Genomic DNA, 21,432 nt, shown 5'->3' with positions numbered 1-21,432 from the left:
GCTTTTAAGTAATAGGCGTGATGTTGTAAAAGTGGTAGGACTCTCACTAACAGCAAGTGTTTCTGAACATATTACTCCATTTATAGCCCTTTTATTAAAGGGTTTTAAATAGAAATCAAGGTTAGGTTTTTACTGTATGGTGTTTGTTTTGACCATTTTGGACAATGGGGTTTTTGTGAAGATTGAGCCTAAGAAGTTATTTGTGGTGCATTTCTTGTGAGGAAGTTATCCCTGATGGATCTTGTGGAAAAGTCTAACCTTAATAGTATGGTAGATCTGTATGATTATTTAAGATTCAATTATGACACGGGATGAAAAGACAGTTCATCAACTGCCTTTTTGTATTGCTTAAGCTTTGCAAGGTATTTGAAAATCTTAAATCTGTCCTAACACTGTTCCTCTGTGAGTTAGAAACTTTGTAATAAAAATTTCAGGTGAGTTTTAAAAACATGTATGATCTAGCCTTCCTCCTTCTGTCACTCACAAGATACAGAGGGTTGATTTACAAATTCCTTGGGAACAGTTTTTGCATTTTACCTTCTTAAATTCAGTGATACCCCACCTAGGCCTTCACATATCTTTATATTTCTTGATAAATGGCTTGCAAAGAGTGACGGTGGAGTGCATGACTTGGGAAGTGCGCTATTTCTTTTTTGCCATCAATCTTTTTTGCCACAGGGGGGAGTAGAAGTTTGGAAAGGACTGTGCTGCCCAAAGAGCCGAGGCAAGTGCTGTATTTGTGTGTACTACCCTGGCTAGTCTCTCACGGGGAGAAAAGCAGGGGCAAAAGAGGAGTGTGTGTTCTAGGAATGAAAAAGTTGGTTGGAGAAAGGAGCTGGAGGTTTCTACAGCTTGAACCAACTGAATGTTTCACTGCTTTGCAAAACCACGCTGGTTTTCTTATTCATTCCTACCAACTTTTCTGTCCAAGGAGAATGTGACTGAATTGTTTTCCTGCCTCAGGAGGGAAGATGACATGTGGGAGTTGTAAAGTACTTGCAAAATCCCTGCCTGTCTGACAAAAGGCTTTTCCCACATTGAGGCTATTGGCTAATGAAGAAAAAATGCTAGGCAGAGGCAAGGCAGAGGACACAGTGAGGAAAAGTTTTGCTAACTTGATAGAAAAGGGTTGTTTTTGTGGGACTGTTAGTGTTGGTGAAATCCATCCTGTCTGCTTCAGGATGAGTAACTGGACTCTGTGGGTGCTCTGCAGGCAGGATGCGTTCCTCACGCCTTGGCCCTGGCTGTGGGGCTCCTCTCTTGTCCCCTGTGTGACCACAACTTCTCTTGCAAGGCATAGTCTGAAGCAGCAGCACATCTATCAGCCACCATCCTGCCCTGCTACTGGGTTTGGTACAGTTTTGCAGAAGGAGGCAGGTGGGCAGAGAGGGGGTTGTAAGAGCCGGAGTTGAAGGACTGGGCTTGGATTTTGAAGTAGTGCAGTATAACAAGAAGGTGGAAAGGGACTTACCCCTCCTGTTAGCTTCCCACCCATGTGCTGTATTTGAGCATATCCCCAGAGAAAACCAGCCAGGGTCCTAAGTGGGAAAGGCTAAATAGGGCTGAAGAGAAAGGTGCACATAAGTGTTTGTGTGGGAAGGGTTGCGGTGGAACAGAGGAAGTGGAGAATCAGTGTGTGAGGAGAGTGGTGTAGGTGAACCAGCCAAGGATGAGGTGGGCTTGGCAGCTTCCTTCCCACTGCCTTCACAGCATTTCACCACCTAGAAACCCTGCTCAGGCCAGTTCAACCATGGGAAAACTCATTTGCCAGAAGAAGAGAGAGGTGTCTGCAGCACAGCCTGGGTGCTCCTCCACACCTTTGGTAGCCAGTCCCTGCTTTCTCTTGGCCTGCTGTACTCAGGAACAAGCTGCACTGGGGTGCACGGTGGAGACACTACGAGTTTCTCACTTTTTGGATCGGCGTTAGGGAGTTTTATCACTGGACAACCTAGTTAACAATTTTTGGGAAAGAATGAAATAATTTTCAGGAACTCGTTAGTGACCAGGAAAACAACTGAAAGGAGTGAATCAGGTACATTTTCTAAGCCCTCAAGATCTGAGTGCACAGATCTGTAACAAGGTAGAGAAAGAATAAAGGAAGAATTAAAGAACTAAACACATTTATGCTTCCATAACATATGAGAAATAACAGTTACACTTGCTAAATGTGTTATTTTAGAATGCAGAGGAGAATATGGCAGATAAGTCTTTGCTTTTGGTTTTAATGGTGAAAATAGGTTGGGAAGGAAAACCATTCTTTGGGAAACATTTTTTTTGGTGCGTTTTGTATATGTGCGATTCCTAGACTTTTGAACTATCATCAAAAGGAGCCTGGGCAAAATCCTCATTCTTTATGTTTAGCACATTGATAAATTCAGTGCTTGCTCCACAATCTTGTTCTTAACAGACACAAAAAAGGGACAATTATTGGTCCAATTTCCAAATAAGACATAAGGAATTTGTTTATGCTTTTGGGAGGTAATGTGCCTAAGTTTGACTGGAACTTTGTTAAGTATAATGAAATTCTCAAGGAATGTAAGGCTGGTTTTGCTCAACAGTAAACATCTAAGATTAAAAAAAATACATATATATATTCCAAACTTGTGCCTTAACCTCAAGTTTCTTGTTTTTAATTAGGGTGGTTGTTGCAAATTCAGGAAGTTAACCAAACATAAAAATACAAACATAAAAAATACATTCAGAGCAACTTTAATTTTTTCTTTAGTTCCAGTTTTGCATGAATTATAGAAGAGGTTAAAGTCAGAAGCATAGTGAAGCTTGTACCACAGTTTACTGCACTCACCTGGACTCTTGCAATAATAAAACCCAAGAGAACACTGGTCTGTGTCAGTATCACAATAGCTAGACCCTGTTAGAGTGCTTTTGCAAAGCACAGTGTCAAGATATTAATTCTGGACATGATGTATGTTTTTAATGTTTGAAGAATCAATAAGTATACAAAGACAAAACCAAGAACAAAACCAGCTTTACATGGTTTGCAATTCCAGTTTTTATGGAGTTTCCATTTTCATAACTTTATTCTTTTCAGGAAAGAAATGAAAAAGAGAGTAAGTAAGTCTGAGGGAAATTGCAGCAATCCTTTTTGAGTCCAACACTTTTACCTGATGTGTCAGTCCTTCTGTTTTGACTCTTCGTCGTAGTTTAGGATGAATGGACAGCATGGTTACTATAGTGTAATTGAATCATTCTTCTTGTTGAAGAGGCATAGGTGTGTGTTTCTGCTGCTAGAGGTCACAAGTTTGTTTCTGCAGAGGCTTGGTTTTACATTGTGTCCAGACTTGACTCCTTACGCACTTTTGACATTTTATTATATAATTGCAGCAAGAAAAACACACATGCTGTATTTCAAGTCAAATTAGTTGAATAGATGAGGTGTCTAATTCTTATTTCTTGAAGGCCACCAGAGCAAATCTTGCCAAAGTTATGTTTTTACTCAAAATTCCTTAATTTTTCCTGCTTTTGCTTCAGGCCAACACAGAACAGTACATTCTCATTATTTAATCATTAAAAAAATATGAAAAAAAAACCCACCAAGGTAACAAGAAGTTCTCTTCTACAGATTCTACCAAGAAAGCAAAGCAGGAACATAGTTGCAGGACTTAAAACATATTTGATAATCCTGGACTAAGTGAACAAATGCATTAGAGTTTTGGGGAGAACTAAGATGGGAATAACAGGAAGGCTGGAGAGAAAAAAATCTCACAAGATTGACAGTAGAGTGCTCCGAATTTTTGTGAACAACTGATGCTGAGATAGTTCTGATGAAAATAGACCCAGGGTGATCATCTTTCCTAATGGCTGCTCTTGCTTGGAAGGAAGTTTTGAATTTGTAAATAAGTGTAGGGGATAATTGTTAGCCATCATACAGTACCCAGCTGTGGATAGCTTCAGCAGACTGACCATGGGGCAGTTGTGGCACTGCCTGACCAGCTACAACATTCCATCCCAAGAGCATTTCTTCCTTGCCTGCCTCTGCCCCTTGCACCTTGTAAAGTATCCACGTACTTTTGCACCATTTGTGCATCAAATCCCTCTTCATTTTGGAAGCTTTCTCTTTTCCTGACCATCATTTTCCCTGACTGAGTGCCTTTTCACCACCTTTCCTCATTTTTGCTTGTGTCTTCACTGAACTGTATCTTCTCTAGCACAGACATGAAGCTGCTGTTGCTCCTCACCACTGCAGCCCACGTTCCCACAAGCAGGCTTTTCTGTCCTCAGAGCAGTGCTCTCCTCCTCAGGAAGTGACTCCTCAGTCTGCTTCTGAGCATCAGCTGATTGTTAAGACTACCTTTCCTAGCCTAAGTGAAAAGTTTTTATAAAACAATGTATACGTGAACATGGAAGACTTTTGGGAAGGCAATAGAGGGGTCTTGCAGATTTGTTTAGCCTGTGCCATAGCTTGAAGGATGTTTTTAAAACAACTTTGCTTTCCAAATTGGAAAGGTCACTGCTTCTTTAGAATATTTTTGGAGATGTTTCTGTGGTTTGTCAGATCTAAAAATAAACTGTGATCAACACACTTTAAAATTATGACAGGATTTTTTTTTAAGAGTATATAAGGCAATTATATATTTGTTTTCCAACTGGGGAACCAGTCAGAACTACAGACAAGCTATGAAAATCCCCTTCAGAATTCGAGGACTATTTTTTTGGTGTGTCTTCAAAGTTGTGAGCATCTGCTTGCCTAAACTGTCTTATGCAGTTTACAGAGCCTATCATTTTCTCAACTGAGAGACAAAGACATCAAGAACATTTCTAGTATTTTTTCCTAAATTTCTAGGACAACTGGGAAGCTTTGATTGAATTTTTTTTTCATTAGAAAGAGAAATCCTGATGAAATAGACCCTGTGCATTGCTTGTGTTGATTTTCAGCAAAATGAAGCTGAGAAATAACTTGTAATTATTTTGTTCTGAAACATGTTGATGATTTGGTTTGATTTTGAAAGGGAGAAATGTTGAAGGAGTTTATTTCAAATCCTCTTTGTGTCAATGACCTACTGGTCTTGATTGTCCTCAAAAACACTTAAAAATTTTTCATCTTGAGTGACATTTTTTAATGTCTATCACTGTAAGTAGGGCTGAACTTGTGTTTGGAAACCCAGTCTTCTTCAAAGAGAAGAAAAAAATGTTTTCTGGCCCACATCAGGGAACAGTTAAAAGCATCCAATGATTTGTTTAGAGTCATGAAAGGCTATTATGTAAAATAAAATTTGGTAATGCAGTTCTACCTGTAGTTGTTCCTGAACCAAATCCCATTGTGAGTGTCTGCAGTAGGGAGCCTTGGGTTAGGTAGTTCAATAGGTCAGTGTTGGGTACAGGCCAGTGAGTCCAGCAGGTAAGGATCACATTAATCACTGAAGATGGCCTTGGTGACCTTCAGCCACCATTCTGCATTTCCTGTGCTTGAGTGTGCAGTATAGTTGGGAGTGTAGGTGGAAGCTTTGCTACCTGCAAAGAAATGGTAGTTGTTTGTCATCCTTCTTCTCTGCTGGAGTTGCAGGGGGAGTTTTCAGGGAGGCACAGCTGCAGAGATTGAGTCCAGTGAGATCTTCTTTGCAGACCTGAGGGTACCAAACTTTTCTCTCATGGCACTCGCACACAAGGGCCTTATCTCCCGTCACAGCTGCTTCAGGATCATTTTGTGTTTCTTGAGTTTAATCCAGGTGCTCTAGCACTGAACAGCTCTCCAAACTAGTAGTAGTTGGGTTTATGCCCTAAGCCCTCAAGCATGTCCCACATGTGCCTGAGATGTTTTCAGAGGGCTCAAGTGTGGGCTGCATTGCCAGCAGGGCAGAGGGCTGGTGCAGGTTATTCCTTCAGGGCTTTTCCTGCCTTTCACAGCCAAGGGCAGCAGCATTCAGCACTTGTCAGTGTTACCAGCAGCTGCCCTTGTGGACTACCTGCTTTGCAGAGTGGCGTGGGGAACAGCTGAGGGGAGAGCCTTATCTACCTGGTCTGCCACCTCTAGGGTACACAGGTTAGGAAACTCACCCCTGCATTTAAAGAAAGAAGAAGTAGCATGACCTCTCTATCTGTGCACTGATTTAAATCCCGTCCTATTTTAAACCCCATTTTTGACAGTGAGTCTTATCTAAAATTGGCAGGAAAACAGAGGATGTTGTTTCTCATCAGGACAGAGCCTGCATTTAGCTTTCTTTCAAGTGGTGCAATAAAATATGAGAATAGACTTCAGCTTCCCATGTTTTAATTCTTGTTTTTTAATCCCTGTTTTCATTTTTGAAACTGTTTGGATCCAAAAAGACATTTTTTTCTCTTTCCACTTCTGATTTGTTTGTTGGACCTCTGCCTGCTCACCCTATTCGGATGTCAAGAGACTCTCTATTTTTCCATTTCTGGAATAGTCATTCACTACTCAGTGTTTCTTGTGAAAACCCTCAGAATTTACAGTGTGTTTATTGGTCTCTCACCAACTTCAGTTTCTGTCTTGTAATATTTTGTTTCAAAGTTTCTCTCAGATACTGTTATATAGATTTGGTTCACAAAATCATTCTGTGGTATGCCTAGGAGTTTAAGAGACCATCTTCCTAAAAGATATATCTAATAAGCTAATTAAAATATAAGGGATTTATATGATTTGTTGAACTAGTAGGTTTGAGACATAATTGATGGGGTAAGACATTTTAAATAGTAGACTAATGTGCAAAAGGTACCAGTTGTGTGCAGTGTTGCAGGAATGCACAGTGAAATACAGCTTCTGTGTGAAGAGGCCATTCTTGGGTCAAGATTTTGCCAATTGTGCTGCACAGATAAAGAACAGGTTTGTGCAAAAGAGCCTGTAAAATCTGGTAAAGTGGGAGAACCAATAACCTGTGTGGGTAAATACTCCAGAGTGCAGGTAAGGTGGTTTGCTTTAGGGGTGTTGCAGTTGAAAGGAAGACTGAGGAAGAAGAGGTACATGGTATAAACTGGAGCAGAAATAGCAAGCAAGTAAAATGCTGAGGGGAGAAGTTCAACAAACTGTAGAGCAGAAAAACATATGGATGAGTTACTGAAAGAGTAGAACGTGGTGGGTTTTACACCAGAGCCCATTGCTGTTCTGCCCAACACCTAATTAGCCTGGTAAAGCCAAACATTAATGAACTTCACCACTGACTTTTTTCATTTTTACAGCTATGTAAGTTGAAGTGTGGAAGGAAGCTGTAGAAGCAAATAGCTGGAACGTGCTACAAGTGTGCGGGAGGGCCATGGGCCACTGAACAGTGCAATGAGGCAGAAGCAGTGGATAGACTGGTATACTCAGTCCATTAAATGAAAAATCTGCCAGATCAGACCTGTACTATAACTCCATTTCTCATTTTACTTTCTTTCTCTCTCTTTAAAGTCTACAGCTCTGGGATAGGTAGGAACTTTTGGGGGACTGCTCAGGAAAGGAAAACTGCATATATGTTTTGGTTTGAGTGCTACCCTTGAAGCCTAATGAACTGGTTCATTAAACTATTATAATAATCGTGTTTTAGACGTAGCTTCATTTTAAGCCTGGGCATGAAATAATTATTTTCTAAAATCAAATTGTTTGTGAATCTTTCTTTTCCTGCTGTGGTTCTTGCTGAGTTTTGTCCAGGATGTCTCTGGAAATGCGAGCTCCAGATATATCACAAGACAGCCTGTGTTGTGTGGCAGCTGTGTATTTAAGAAGAAAATGCTGGAGGAGATGGCTAAATGTGCATGCAGCCTTCTGGGTGTTCATCAGCACTGATTCCAAACATCCTGTTCGGTTTCTGATCACTGATTAGCAGCACAAACAAGATAGATACCTTTAACCACTAAAAATTATCCCTCTTCCGCTCTCACGGTCTCTCTAGACTGGAATTTTGTAAGCTGCCAGATGCAGTTTTGTTTCCAGGGATCTCGCAATCCAAATTTTGGTCCTAGCTATAGTCATTTAAAGCCTATTTAGACTCTCCTGAAAGATAGATTTATAAGGAAAATGTGACAGTTCCTGGCCTCTTGTGTCACTGGTCAGAGCCACAATAATATTGATTTCCTCTAGCTGTCTTCCACCAAATGCTCAAAGCAGCATTTTTTCCTTTGGTGCAAACATCAAAAATGTGGACAGTTTTGTTTTCCTAAACTTGGATAACAGCTGTGAACATACCATTTCTGTGGGAATGAAGCACACCCTTTCCCAATTTTATTAAAAACCACCTTTTTGGATAGTGTGCCTTTGTATGCACTTTCACTCTGTCTCATGTATCTTGTTCTAGGAAACTGAGTCTTCTTTTTTCTCATTCCTCCATGACTTTCTTCGTGTGAGGAGTATAGATGAGAACTGTGTTTTTTCTTTCAGAATGCCTTCAAGTTGTTTGCCTTCCTAACCTAAACATTTGAAGTGTTTCCAAGTAGTTAAAGACTCTCAGTGATAGTAAGGTTTTACTGATATTTATGTTGCTTGTTGACCCAAACCAAAATCAATGATGATTATGGGGGCTCTGGCATCTGGAAAAAGTTATACTGAAGCCTGGCTGCAGTTTAGTTCTTTACCTTTTGGACAAGCCTTTTGCATTTGATCTGGATTGGAAATCTCAAAATCAGATTTGGATGTGCATGTGGAAAGAAGGATATAAGAGAAAATGGAGAAAAATGCAGAAGGATCTCAGATTTCCATTGTTACATTTTTAAATTCTGCTCAGCTGAAAGGAAGGCACCCATCTAATGCTAGTGTAAAGGTTTGTCAGTGCAAATTAGAAGTTGCATGTTAAAATGTGTATCCATGTTCTGTGAGCAGTTTTTCATAAAGCAGTCCTCAGTGCCTGACAGGAAGACTGAGGAAAGATATGTGCTGGCTCATCAGATCCCACGCAGAGCAATGAAGTGCTTTCCAAAGAAGGAACTAGTCTTCTCTGAGCCAGAGAAGGGTAAAACTTGCAATCCTTGCAAAATTTTACTTAGGAGTTTGTGAAAGGGCTTGGCCTTGCCTACATGCCTCTCATCACAAATGGAAATAGGCAGCCCGTCCGAGGGAGTGGCCTTATTTACATGGAAACTGTTTCACTAAGGAGAGAAGGCTAGTCCAGCAAAGGTGTGGTTTTATTTACATCTGTGCTCTTCCCTTATGACTGGAGTGTGTCTGGAAGGTGTGGTCTCATTTACATCCCGCCTCAACTGCCTTTGGCTTCTCTGGATTCAGCCCTTGCCCGTGACTGGAAAAGGAACTCCTCCAAGCAGAATAAAATGGCTGTGTGAAAAACATGTTTTTTCTTCCTCTGTTTCTTCAGTGTGTGCATTCCTACTGGTATGTACCTGAAAAGGGAAGGCCATGTTCCTGGGGAGAGAGTTTTGGGTCTGCATAGGTATGTGTATGTATGTACCTGTGTCTGTATGTGCTTGAAATAATAAGCTGAACCTACCTGATTTTGTGCTAGCCTGAGTGTTGGAGGGTGGTAGAGCTGTTTCTGAAGAAAGGTAAGAAAAATAAGTTCTTCAGCATGGCTTCTTTTTTTCTTTTTTCTTTTTTTTTTTTTTTTTAAGGTACACATATAACTTTTCAAAGATGCTGCTGACAGCTCTGGAAGAAGGCCTGTTCTTTGGGGTGTGCATGTGTGTGTGTGTGTGTGTGTGTGTGATATTTCATGTAGTCCCTTGCATCAAAGTGGAGCCAACATAAACATGGTGGCAGCATCTCACATAATCTCCAAACCAGGATAGCAGGCTACAGCAAAGGACATGCAGGGGCAGCCATGGCCTGGCTACTCTGCATGCAGCTGCCATTCAGTCCAACATGTATATGGTGTATATTCAACTGGGAGGCTACACTACCTTATGTCAGGAAGCAATTCAGCTGCTACTGGCCTCTGTCTGTATTAGCTTTGGGATGCAGATACATTTGTAGCAGAAAGTGGACTGGAAGAACTCTTGCATGTGGGTTGTGGAGCATCGAGAAAATCTTCAAGTTGCTGTTGACTTGGTTGGATTGAATTTACTGGGATTGGTCTAGTCCTTTGCAATTTTTCTTTTTCCATCCATGCCTTATCAGGCATCATCTTTGTTAATTCCAGGCAATAAGAAAGGCAGAGGGTATAAGAGGTAATCTGCTGATTTTTCACTTCCTTTGTTTTCTAAAACAGAAATTAAAGTATTTTGAATTTACAACACCCTGGCAATTGGTCCAGATGCACATACATTTAGTGTTATTTTCACTGAGAACAGGGCGGTGGTGTTGCTTACACTGAGAGTGGAAAGTGGACAGAGAGTCCCTTCAATGTGGAGCCCTGATGTGACTGTGTCCAAAAGCACTGAATGCTGAAGGAGCTGTAACCAGCACACTGGGACTGGCCGCCCCTGCCCTGTCTGGGATTCCTTTGCTGTGACATGCTGTTGCTCAGCACAAACCCGAGGCACTTCCAAGGAGCCTCATGTGGGGATCTGCAGGTCACAATCTATTTCTCTAATACTGCTGCCTCTGCGATGTCTGATTATACCCCTGTAACTCATGGCAAACATCTAGACATGACAGCCTCAATGTACTAACATTTTCAGGTTAGACTAAGAACTCTTTTTCATCTTTAGATACTTCTGAATACCTTTATAAACACCTGCCAATGATCTATTTCTCCTTTGCCTACAGAAACCTGGTGAAACTGGAAGTCTAGCTATCTGCCACACTGGTTTAGGAGATGAAAGTTACTAAAATATTTCCCCTCTTTTTTTTTAACCAAGACAAGCTGAGGTGCACAAAAATAATTGCATGCTGGTCCACCGCAGGAGGAGAAGTGTCTGGCATTGTGTCTTTGGATTGCAGACAGGCAGGAGAGACAGAATGTTTGTCGTCAGGATCCCTTGCACGTACTCTGGAGCCACAGCTGAAATTTTTAAGTTACACACACACATTGCACCACGGTGAAGACATATCCTCCAGATGATGTAAACCAAGCGAGTGATGCATGCTGAGGACACTGCTGTACAGAGACCTTTACACACCCAAGGCACTGACTGGTCTAAACCGCCATGGCAGAGCTGTGTAAGTTAGCCTGGACTGTGTGCTACGCTGTTCTGCTTTTCTGGAGCCAAACTAGGATGTTTAAATAAGCCTTCTGAATCTCTACACTGTCTTGCATTCATGGCTTAAGACTGCACTAAGAGACATATACTTCGTTTTTAAAATTGGCATAGATTCCAACACACAAGGGTGCTTTATAAAACTTTCTGGCTTCTTGATCTTCCTCTCCTCCTTGAACATTCTTCCTCAAACTTAGGTTCCCTCCTTCATCCCCAGCAGTGCTCCTGAGCAAACACACTGGTTACATCTGTGTGGGCAAGGGAAGGTGTCTGCCCCTCGTGTCAGCTCCCTGGTGAACGTCCAGCAGCTGTTCCCGTGTCCTGACAGACGTGATAGCCCTTTAGCTGCTGTGCATACACTAAAATAGATTGTTTCTCCTGTCAGAGGAAAAGATGGCAAATCTATAACTTAAGGAAAAGGGATCCAATGGGAGATAAGAGTGTAGGAGACATTACTGCAGTTCTATATTTGGAATCGGTTACGTATGTGTGTGGTAACCCAAATGATGGGTGGACTGTACTTTCTCATTACCATAATTACATTTCCTTTCATAGCTAGGGTTGGGGATGCATCCAGACGTTGCAGAACACATCAGTAGATTTAGTGTGGCTTACTCAGTCTCCATTTATCAGACTGTGTCCCAATTATGTTACATTTAGGAAACAGAATAATTTTCTGGTTATAGCACATGGAATTTGTGGCATTCTAATCCTAGTCATCCTGCTGTATGACCTTGGACAAGTTGTTTTACTACTCTTTGATGGTAAAAAATTAACTCGCCTCATGGATGGATTTTAATACCATGCCAAGTTTAAAAAAAATCTGAGGCTAAAGTTAGCCTTCTAAATCCATATTTAGGGGCTAAATGGGATTATTTGTTTCCACAATCCTGAGCACCCAGCAACTGTCTCCTGCTGAGACCAGCTTGAGATTTTGGGTGTTCATCAGTCTGAAATATGGAGCAAAATAAGACTGAAAGCAGCTGCTTGTGTGCACATGAAGAGGAACTCACTGATGTGGTGTGGTGAAACAGGAACAGCAGTCTGTCTTTCCCAAGTGGTTGTCACAGTCACAGCAGTGGGGAGATGTAGGTGGGATTAAATTCACGAATTTTGTTTTCTAAAAGTGGAATGTCTGCCTTGAACAGCCTGCTGGCTGGTCAAGATCTCTTCAGTAGATCCCTTAGTTCAGTGAATTCAGAACATCTCTCAATCAGGACAGATGAGCATCCCCTGATGTGCCATCCTGCCCACCTCTCTGGAAGTGGAATGAGTTATCCTCTGGGGTGTTCAGCTCTGTCCACGGAGTTAGGGGCTTCATAAATGTTTAGATGGCTTGCTTGGGCTCTGTTGACTGTAAAGCCAGTGGGTGCATTAGGTGTGTCAGGGCTGCCCGTAGCAGCAGAGAATGGTGAAACACTATACAGGCCTGAGGAGTTTGGTTGTGAAAGTTAGGAACAAGTGAAAGCAGGGAGAAATAGTTGAGCCTTGTAAGGAAAAGGAACTATAAACTTGACTGTACTCATTGAAAACCTATTCCACATTGATGGCATGGTTTGTTTCCACTGGAGAGCTTTGTTCTGTGTTTGAGGTGGAAGATTAATTTTCCCACGGGAGAAATAAGCTTTGAATAAGTCAGCTAAAATGGATTGTTCTTATGTGCACCACACATCTATAGGAGAAACAGAAGACGTTTACATGCTCCCTGAGGAGGAACTATGACAAGCAGACAATTAAGCAATTCCCCCGGACCCCCAGATTTAAAGAACCACGTAATGGCTTAATTGAGTTGAGTTGCTGAGAGTGCAGCGCTGCACTGAGATTCGTGCTGAGAAGTGCGCGATTCCCAGAGGCATCCATCAGGTTTTAAAGAATTGACTTTCCATGCTAATTGACCCAGATGTGCTTGGTTTTACCTCACAATCTCCATTTCATTCAATTAGTATTAAAGAGAAGGGAATGAGAAAAAAGGAGACTCCATTTGTCTCATTTAGTGTATTAAAAGGGAGCTTTCTTAAAGCAACATTTTGTGGTGTTGAACAAATCATTCAACTTCAAATGGAGCAGTATTTATTTCACCTTTTTTTTTTCAATTTCCCGAATGACTGAGCATGTATTTTGCAGGGAGTAAGGATATTAGTTAAGCTGCTCTGCTTGGCAAAGGAAGAGTAAGCATCATCACCGGAAGAACTTAGGGCAGAACACATGGAAGGACAGTGTCTCATCTGTCTGACCAAGCAGGGCTGAGCAGCACAGGATGAGGGTTGAGGACTGTCATGCCTTGGTGCAGTGATGGTCCACCCGAAACAATGAAAAAATGAAGAAAGAAAGTAATATTTTATCTATTTATATCTGCTAGAAGGCAAGGAGACAAGTTTGAGAAACAGTTTGCAATGTGACTCAAATTTGCAATGTGAATCAGCAGCTGAGCTCTTCCATGTACCAGGCCAGTAGACATCTAATTTTGGCAAGATATGGTCATCTTTTATGTGTGTGTAAATGATCCTAGAGGACAGAACAATTAGCCTGACATTCCCAGTGCATTTTGTATGTGTGCAGAACCTGGGTTTTGTTTCTGGTCGATTCACGAGGCTTAATTCCTTTACAAATCAAGTATATCTGTGTGGTAAGGAACGAGTCTACCTCTGCAGCTCCTTTCCTGGAGTACCACTGGATGCTTTCTTCTGTAAGGATGCTGCTCTCTACCTGGCTAGTGACTCCTTATCTCAAACAGCACCAGCAAGAGGCATGTCCAGGAAATTCTGTACTTTCATATTTAAATAGACTGTGTATCGCTGAAATTAGTGGAGTTCATCTGAATTTACTCAGTTGTTAGGGGAGCAGAATTTAGCCTGATGCTTGTGATAAGCCATATTTTGTACCATCCAGTCAAGTTATGGAGCTCTGTTGTGAAATGAAGATGTTCAACAACTTTTCTTCTTTGCTAGGAGCTGTATGCCATATATAGTCAGCTGTGGCTTTTTTTGCTGCTGTTTTTTTCTTTTTTTTTAACTTAAGAAGGCTCGCCTCCAAACTGCTGAATCATATTTCAGCCATAGACCTGGTGATTTTTCAGAATTTGAATCATAGTTGGGCTCCCTGGATATCAAGCTGTGAAGCCACACGTGGGCTCAACAGTTTGGCAACCACAGAGTACAGCTTTGCAATACTATATTCACAGTCCAGATGTTAGATGGTTCACCCACAGCATACAGCATGTTAGAAGGGAGCAACAGCATGACTCAAAATTGCTGTTTACTTAATTTAAATACCATGATTTGTACTGTTCTTGATGATTAGCCTGGATATTAAGAACCAGACTGCTTTAGATCTGTATCCCATCCCAGAAGAAAGTCTTGTGTAACAACCCCACATGAAGTGAGAAACCTTTTTTTTGGATATTTTAGTGTTGCGTTCTTCCTGCCAAGGTCTTCTTGAGAAGCTGTCCAGTTAGGGTCACTTCTGAAGCCAGGTATAGATATACCAGGATTACCAGAAAGCACCAAGGTCCTGTGAAACTGGAAATAAGAAAGTCAGGGTGGTACCTGAGATTTGTAAATGTAATGTGATCATGTTTTGACTTAATGTTCTGCTTTTACCTTACAAGCTGCAGTGATTAATTGCTTACCAATAATTAGGAAAGATAGAGGCAGTCTCCATTAAATTAGGGTTCTTCTTCAAAATTGCAGACTTAGTCAGTTGAGCTCCTTTTGCATGTGCCTCATTTTAAATAATGTTCTGTAATTAAATGGTGAGCTTTGAATTTACTAAAGTTTTGTGCACGTGATACAAGAAGCTGAGGAGAGTCCGGTAATTTGATTCCTTTATCAATATTTCTTAAGGAGTAGAGAATTTAGTCTGTGAAAACAGCTACTGTTGTTTTTCAGGGCATTTAAAACAAAGAACTTTATTTTTTCATAGTGAAAACTACCTCTGGAAAGGAACCAACAGTGATTCACCTAGTCCAAATTACTTTCTTATGTCTGCAGAGAACATGCTGACAAAAGTTTGAGAGGCTTTTTTATTTTGTGTTTTTGACAATGACTGTGAGACACATGGTAGAAAATTCTTCATTAATTGGATCTACTTTATTTCAGTAAACTTGAAACCTAGACAGACATGAAAATGGGGAAATGTTTAAAAAAATACTTACAAAATGCAAGGAAGTTCCAGTAAAAATATGACTATTGGAGGTTCGTCCTTCAGGCAGGACTGGTGATTCCTCTATGCCTGTTGTGCTGAAATGGAGCCCTGAAGGTAAAATGCCTGCTAATATACCAGGGATTTTTTCTGGCCAAAGAGTTAAATGGAACATTTTTGGTGGGAAGAAACTACTGGAGCTGAGTAAGACTTGTGCTAGAGCAGGAGACACTACAGAAGTGAACAGAATGCAATTTTTGTCTGCCAGTCTCAGTGATGAGCAGATAGACAGCAGGCTCAAGGAGAATATTGTATCAAAAGAAAGAGGGGATTTAGGGACAAGGAGAAGGGTTTTTGGAAGAAAAAGGGCTTCTTGGGGTCTGTAAAATGGAGAATAGTTCAGTTATTTTGGTTTGGAGGAAGAGTCTTGAAGAAAAAATTAGGAGAATGGCATGAAAATATGAAGGAACCAAGACAACTTTTTGTTTTTCTTGATTTGTGTTTCAGCAGCTGTGGGAAAACTGAATTCCTCAGAGGAGGACTTTAATGGAGCAAAATAACACAGGCCCTTGAAACAGAACAAAAAGGCTGGAAGGAGAGAAGGTAAGTAATATCAGAGAGTTAAATGACAGCAAATTGAACTAGCCAAAGAACTTGAAATTTTACAACATTTTTTTCAAGGAATATATATAATATTTATCTAATAGAAAGTAGTAAGCTTTTACATTGTTCTATGTAATTTCTGTTTTCCACTACAGTCAGGTACCTGAATGCTCATTTATTAAGAAGAACAGAAAGGTTTTGAATAGAACTTTCCATTAACACTTTGTTATAAGAGGTGAGATCTATGGGAGGAATTAAGAAAACTTGAACCAATGAAGGCCTTGCTTCATGGATTCATGAAGATTCTTCAGTCTACAAATGGGAGAAAGCAGGCTCAGATAAGATGTGTAAGTTCAAGGCAGAAAACTTCACCCTCAGTGGGTCTGTCAAAGCAATTAAAGCATCTCTTGTGATGAGTGTTGATTATTATTTATTTCTTATCCAGAAGCCCAGTAAAGAATTCATGAAATACCTGAAAAACAGCTCAGTAGTTATACATTACTGTGGTCCTGTTTGTGACAGTAGAAGGTCAGGTCAGAGATTGATTATGTTGACAGTTTGTGTTAGTACTGTGATTTAGAAATATTTTGCTTTTGCAAAAGCAAAAATAATGATCCATGTATGTGATATTTTTATTCAAATGAAATGTATTCCACAATTTTTATTAATAGAATTGAAAGGAACTAGAGGAGACTTTAAAAGCCAGAGTGCTTTGTTTCCTAGGAACCAGAACAACCATAATGAAAGCAGATGCTTACCTGGCATACAAGATTCATCACTTAAAACATCCAAGCAGCAAAAGGCTTGCTGTGTTCCTGGAATTATGAGAGACACATCAAATGCTTAAATTAGTCAAAGCCTTAGTCATACTTGGTTCAAAGAAATCTGTGTGCATGTGCATTAACGCCTGCCTAGATTCTGAGCTATTAGGTGTCTTAGATACCCTTAATCCTATTCTGCCTTTTATTTTTAGAGCATAATATTCCCATACTACAGTTATCAAATATCTTGCCTCAAATGTTTCATAATATGCAATTCCAGGGATTTTATGTGTGTTCTTATAGAGAGATGCCATCAGTTGTAATTGTGTGGGAAGGGGAAGTGCTAGCTCTTATTAAACCCTGTGCCATCTTATAGCAGGTTAGAAAGACATTGTCAAAATCTGGAATCCCCAGGAATATTCTCACTTTCCTTCGGCACAGTGACTGAGGATATTGCACTAGGTGCAACACAGGATTTATCAAGAAGCTATTCTCTAAGTAAGAATTTCTAGCCAGATACTTTAATTTAAATACCTTTTAAATGGGAAAGCAAATTCTAGAATAATTTCTCATCTTTACTACAAATTCCAAACTCTGCAGTATATTTGGAAGAAAATAGGTAATTTACCAGACTGAGAATTACAAAGAAGCCCAGAAGCACTACTCCTCTTCACCTGAATTAACAACCAAATTAACAAATTGGTTTTGCTACCTCAAGACAAGAAATATGCAATGTGTACTGGGAAGCTCAGCTGCAGAGTGGAATTGAAATGCCACAGGGTTTTTCCTCCTGGCAGGGAAGAGAACAAGTACAAAGTTGGGAGGGCATAATTAAAACTCTTCAGTCTGTTGTGTAATACGTAAACTAGGAAATATTTCTTAGGGAATATGAAATACCAGTGGTTACTATATATACCTATGTATCACAGAACTGTAGAATTGTTTGGGTTGGAAGGGACCCTAAAGATGATCTCATTCCAACCCTTATGCCATGAGCAGGGTCACCTTGCACTAGACCAGGTTGCTTTTCCAGCCTGGTCTTGAAAACTTCCAGGAATGGGGCTACCACAACTTCTCTGGGCAACCATTTCCAGTGCCTCACCACTTTCACTGTAAGGTATTTCTTCCTGATATCTAAGCTAAACCTGCCCTCTCCCACTTTAAAGCCATTAGTCTAGTCCTGTCACATGCCCCTTCTAAAACTTCTCTCTCAAGTTCTCTTGGAAGACTCCTTTGTACTGGAAGGCTGCTGTAAGGTCTCTCTGGGGCTTTCTGTTCTTCACAGTAAACAGCCTCAACTCTCTCAGCCTGTCTTCACAGGAGATTTGCTACAGCCCTCTGATCATCTCTGTGGCCCTTCTCTGGACTCACTCCAAGAAGTCCACATCCTTCTCATGTTGAGGGCCCCAGAGCTAGGGGCAGCACTCCATCTGGGATCTCACAAGGGCACAGTAGAGGGGCAGAATCCCCTCCCTTGACCTGCTGGTCATATTGCTTTTAATACAGCCCAGGATGCAGTTGGCCTTTTGGGCTGTGAGTGCACAGTGACAGCCTGTGCCCAGCTTTTCATCTACCAGCACCCCCATGTCCTTCTCTGCAGGGCTGCTCTCAAACAATTCTCTGCCCAGTCTATATTTGTTACTTGGGATTGTCCTGACCCTCCTGCAGGACCACACACTTGGCCTTTGCACAGTCCCACCTCTCCAGCTTGCCCAGGCCCCTCTGGATGGCATCCCTTCCCTCCAGCCTGTTGACTGCACCACACAGCTCGGTGTCATTGGCAAACTGGCTGAGGGTGCCTTGATCCTGCTGCCCGTGTCACTGACAAAATGTCCAACAGTGCTGGTCCCTGTGCTGGCCCTGAGGGAGGGCACTCCTCACTGGTCTCCACTGGGACATTGAACCATTGGCCACAACTCTCATAGTGTGATTATGCAGATAATTTCTTATCCACTGACTGGTTCCTATGTCAAATTCATGTCTCTCCAGTTGAGAATCAAGGACATTGTTCAGGACAGTGTCAAATGTCTAAGTAGATGATGTCAGTTGCTCTTCCCTATGTACATAGTTTTGAAATAAAAGAGTAGTTTTCTCACTGCTAAGATATAGTACAGAACAATTATTCACCTGTTTACCCCAAGTTAGCTGGTATGTTATTAATTTCTTTGTTTCATTTTTACTTTATAAGCTCAAAAACCTGAAGTAATCTGTGTGGGTTGCTTTCTGAGACCTCCAATTTAACTGATTTGTCCATTCCATTACTGGAAAAATAAGATGCATCTTTTTTCTTAGTTGTCCCAACCTCTCACAATCACAGAGTGAATTCTTATCAAGCACACTGGTTTTTCTTTCCTGGGTGTTTGGTTTCATTAGAAGAAAGTTTTGAATGCATTTCTTTTAGAATGTCATATAGATAAAGAAATTTGCATTCAGTGCGGTCAGAGTTACTATAGGACATTGTGGGAAAATGTAGGAAGCTAAGGAGAGGATCAAGGCAAGTTGAAAGTGTTGTGTGAGACAGCCATTAATGTTTCTAATCCACTGAGAATTGTAAGTATATTTCCTGGATCTGTGTTCCTCCACTCATATAGCCAGAAAATAAACTTCACAGACCAATTTCTAGGAGCATGAGATTCTTTCCAAAGAACATTATTATCTGGAAAACACATACTCTTTTCCAAAGTGCACGTTCTGGCTGTACCTGACCTCTTCTGTTGAGAACATGACTTTTTTTACATTGGCATTGAAAGAATTAGTTCAACCCCTTTTTGTACCAGTTCTGTTTCTGTGGGCCCTGCAGGAACACAGTTGTTGACTGGTTCCCAGTTTATTAATGGCAAAATTGCCTTTTCAAGAAATTGAAAGCAAGATCTTTTTTCTTACTCCTTGCTAGAATACTTGTCCAAAAAGGATATGACTTAAAAAGAAAATGAAATTCCTGGTTGAAAGTAAATAATGAAATCACAGATAAAACCGAAGATACTGTAGCTTTTTGCTTAGCATCTTCACCTTCCTGCAAAAACAGTGGTTTTGTCTACATTGTGACTTCTTAGTGGAAAACAATAGGAATTGTATTTTCTAATCTAGTTTGATATCAGCTGGTAATCACCTTAAGGACAGGATTCATAAATTATTCTACGTACTTGAGAGCAGCAATTCTTTTTCTATGCAAAATACCTATAACAGTATATTGTACTGCTGGATTGCCTGGACTTGTAGGAAAGCTGTTTTTCCAGATGGTGATTGTGAAAAGTTCTGAGCCATAAGTACGAATGAATCAAGCAACACCACAAAGAAGGAAAATAGCATAAAATCTTTCATTTCTACTCAGAGGAGTAATTTATCCAGTGCGGACTCTATGTACTTTGTGCATGTGTAGTGTGCAGTGAGTGGTCCCCCTTGTGCATGGATGAGTATGCCCACCACGCTTTCTAGGCATGGATTTACTCAAGGGTCAGGAGCTTGTTGCCCATTTCCCCTCCCTTCTCCCTCTACCACTGCCACAGGAGCACTTACTGCTCAGATCATGTGAGGCTTGCGCTGTTCTCCTACCTAATACTGCTTGCAGCTGCATGCAGCCTTTCATGTTTACTTCAGCTTGGAGTTGTGGGTCTGCTGGGAAGGAAATCCAGCCACGAGACATTTTAAGCAGTGGTTTGATCTTTGTCAATGAGATCGACTCAATTTAGACGCGTTCCCTTGAGAGGTCAAATCTGGACTGGAATATGTTAAGCGCTGTCAGAACGCTGTGAGCAGGAAAGGCAGACATTGCAGCCACCAAGGGTTTGATTCCAGCAGAGAGTCTTGTAAATGGGGATGTTTAATAGACCGTGGAGAAGTTAAAAGGAAGGATTAGACAACTGGTGGGGTCAAGTACACTTAAGTAATAATAAATGCATAGGGTGGTGCTGTAATTAAAAATGCTCCTGGACTCTCTCAGCTGGCCTTGGAGCATGCCTACTACAGGCAGAGCTTCGGTTCCAAGGGGCTTCTGTAATTGTCCAAATCATATGAAAGCTTTTAAACTTATAATTAATGTTAAACTTAAAAAAAAAGGGGTGGGAGAAAATACACTAATAATTTGGAGTCTTGAATAAACAATTTAACCACACTGTACTCTGAAGTGAAAGTGTTTGTGATAGCTGTTTGGAAAGCAAATGTTTGCACAAAAAAAATTTCAATTCTCATTTTAGCATATTAAAAGGAAGCTATTCTCTATGAGTATTTTTTTAAAACAAGTTACCGAAAGAGCCTTGATAAATGTTTATTAGATGCACTTTAATACTATATGTCTGTAAAAAGCATAAGCAACTTATTTTTTTAAAATAAAAGGGCATTTTTAATTAAAAAAAGTTTCTTGACTATTTTTGCTATCTTTAGCAAACACACAAGAGTTGTGCAACTCCATTAAATGCTTAGAATAATATTTCCTATGCACACTTTGCTTGTTAAGTTCAAACAGTGTTTTCTTACACACCAGGCCAGAATCACATGATGAAATTTAAACTGATTGCTTTAGGCTTTCATTCTCTTTGATTACTTATTTGGGTCAGACGTTTAGAAAGAAGATAAATATCATATAAAAAATATTGACCTTCTCCTTGAAAACACATTTTTAAACAACTTTGAGAGTTGCTGCTCTGTGCTTTGTGATGTGCTACTTAGTAAGTTCAATTTCAGATTTAGTTATATTTTTTGAGCAACAGGAAGTTGATAAATGCCCTTCTCATAGCATTGATGGAAATGTATGAGCCTGAGGTCTGTAACTGCTGGCAAGAAAGATGAGGTAGGAAAGGGCAGCCTGCTAATAAAAGGATTATTCAGAATATGATACTTATGTGACCCAAAATAGCACTTCTGTTTCTCTCATATTATATTTCTTGAAGTTGGC

At 40.5% G+C, this 21,432-nt stretch overlaps 1 long non-coding RNA gene across 9 annotated transcripts in view; it reads left to right on the top strand.

Annotated features, from left to right (window-relative positions):
- The window catches only part of LOC148224377 (uncharacterized), a 77,873-nt gene that overhangs the window by 5,754 nt on the left and 50,687 nt on the right, over positions 1 to 21,432 (top strand). For 7 of the 9 annotated variants that reach the window (XR_015802489.1, XR_015802490.1, XR_015802488.1 and 4 more), the window contains exon 4: positions 15,688 to 15,780. This is a non-coding gene — a long non-coding RNA (uncharacterized LOC148224377). Of the gene's footprint in view, positions 1 to 15,684; positions 15,781 to 15,935; positions 16,128 to 21,432 lie in introns of all 9 variants that reach the window. The other 2 variants (XR_015802494.1, XR_015802491.1) reach the window with 2 other exon arrangements.

The sequence above is a fragment of the Sturnus vulgaris genome, chromosome 3 (genome assembly GCF_052056855.1).
Source record: "Sturnus vulgaris isolate bStuVul1 chromosome 3, bStuVul1.hap1, whole genome shotgun sequence".
Lineage (NCBI taxonomy): Eukaryota > Metazoa > Chordata > Aves > Passeriformes > Sturnidae > Sturnus > Sturnus vulgaris.
Note: the sequence above shows the minus strand (reverse complement) of the source record. Positions and strands in the feature narration are given on the sequence as shown.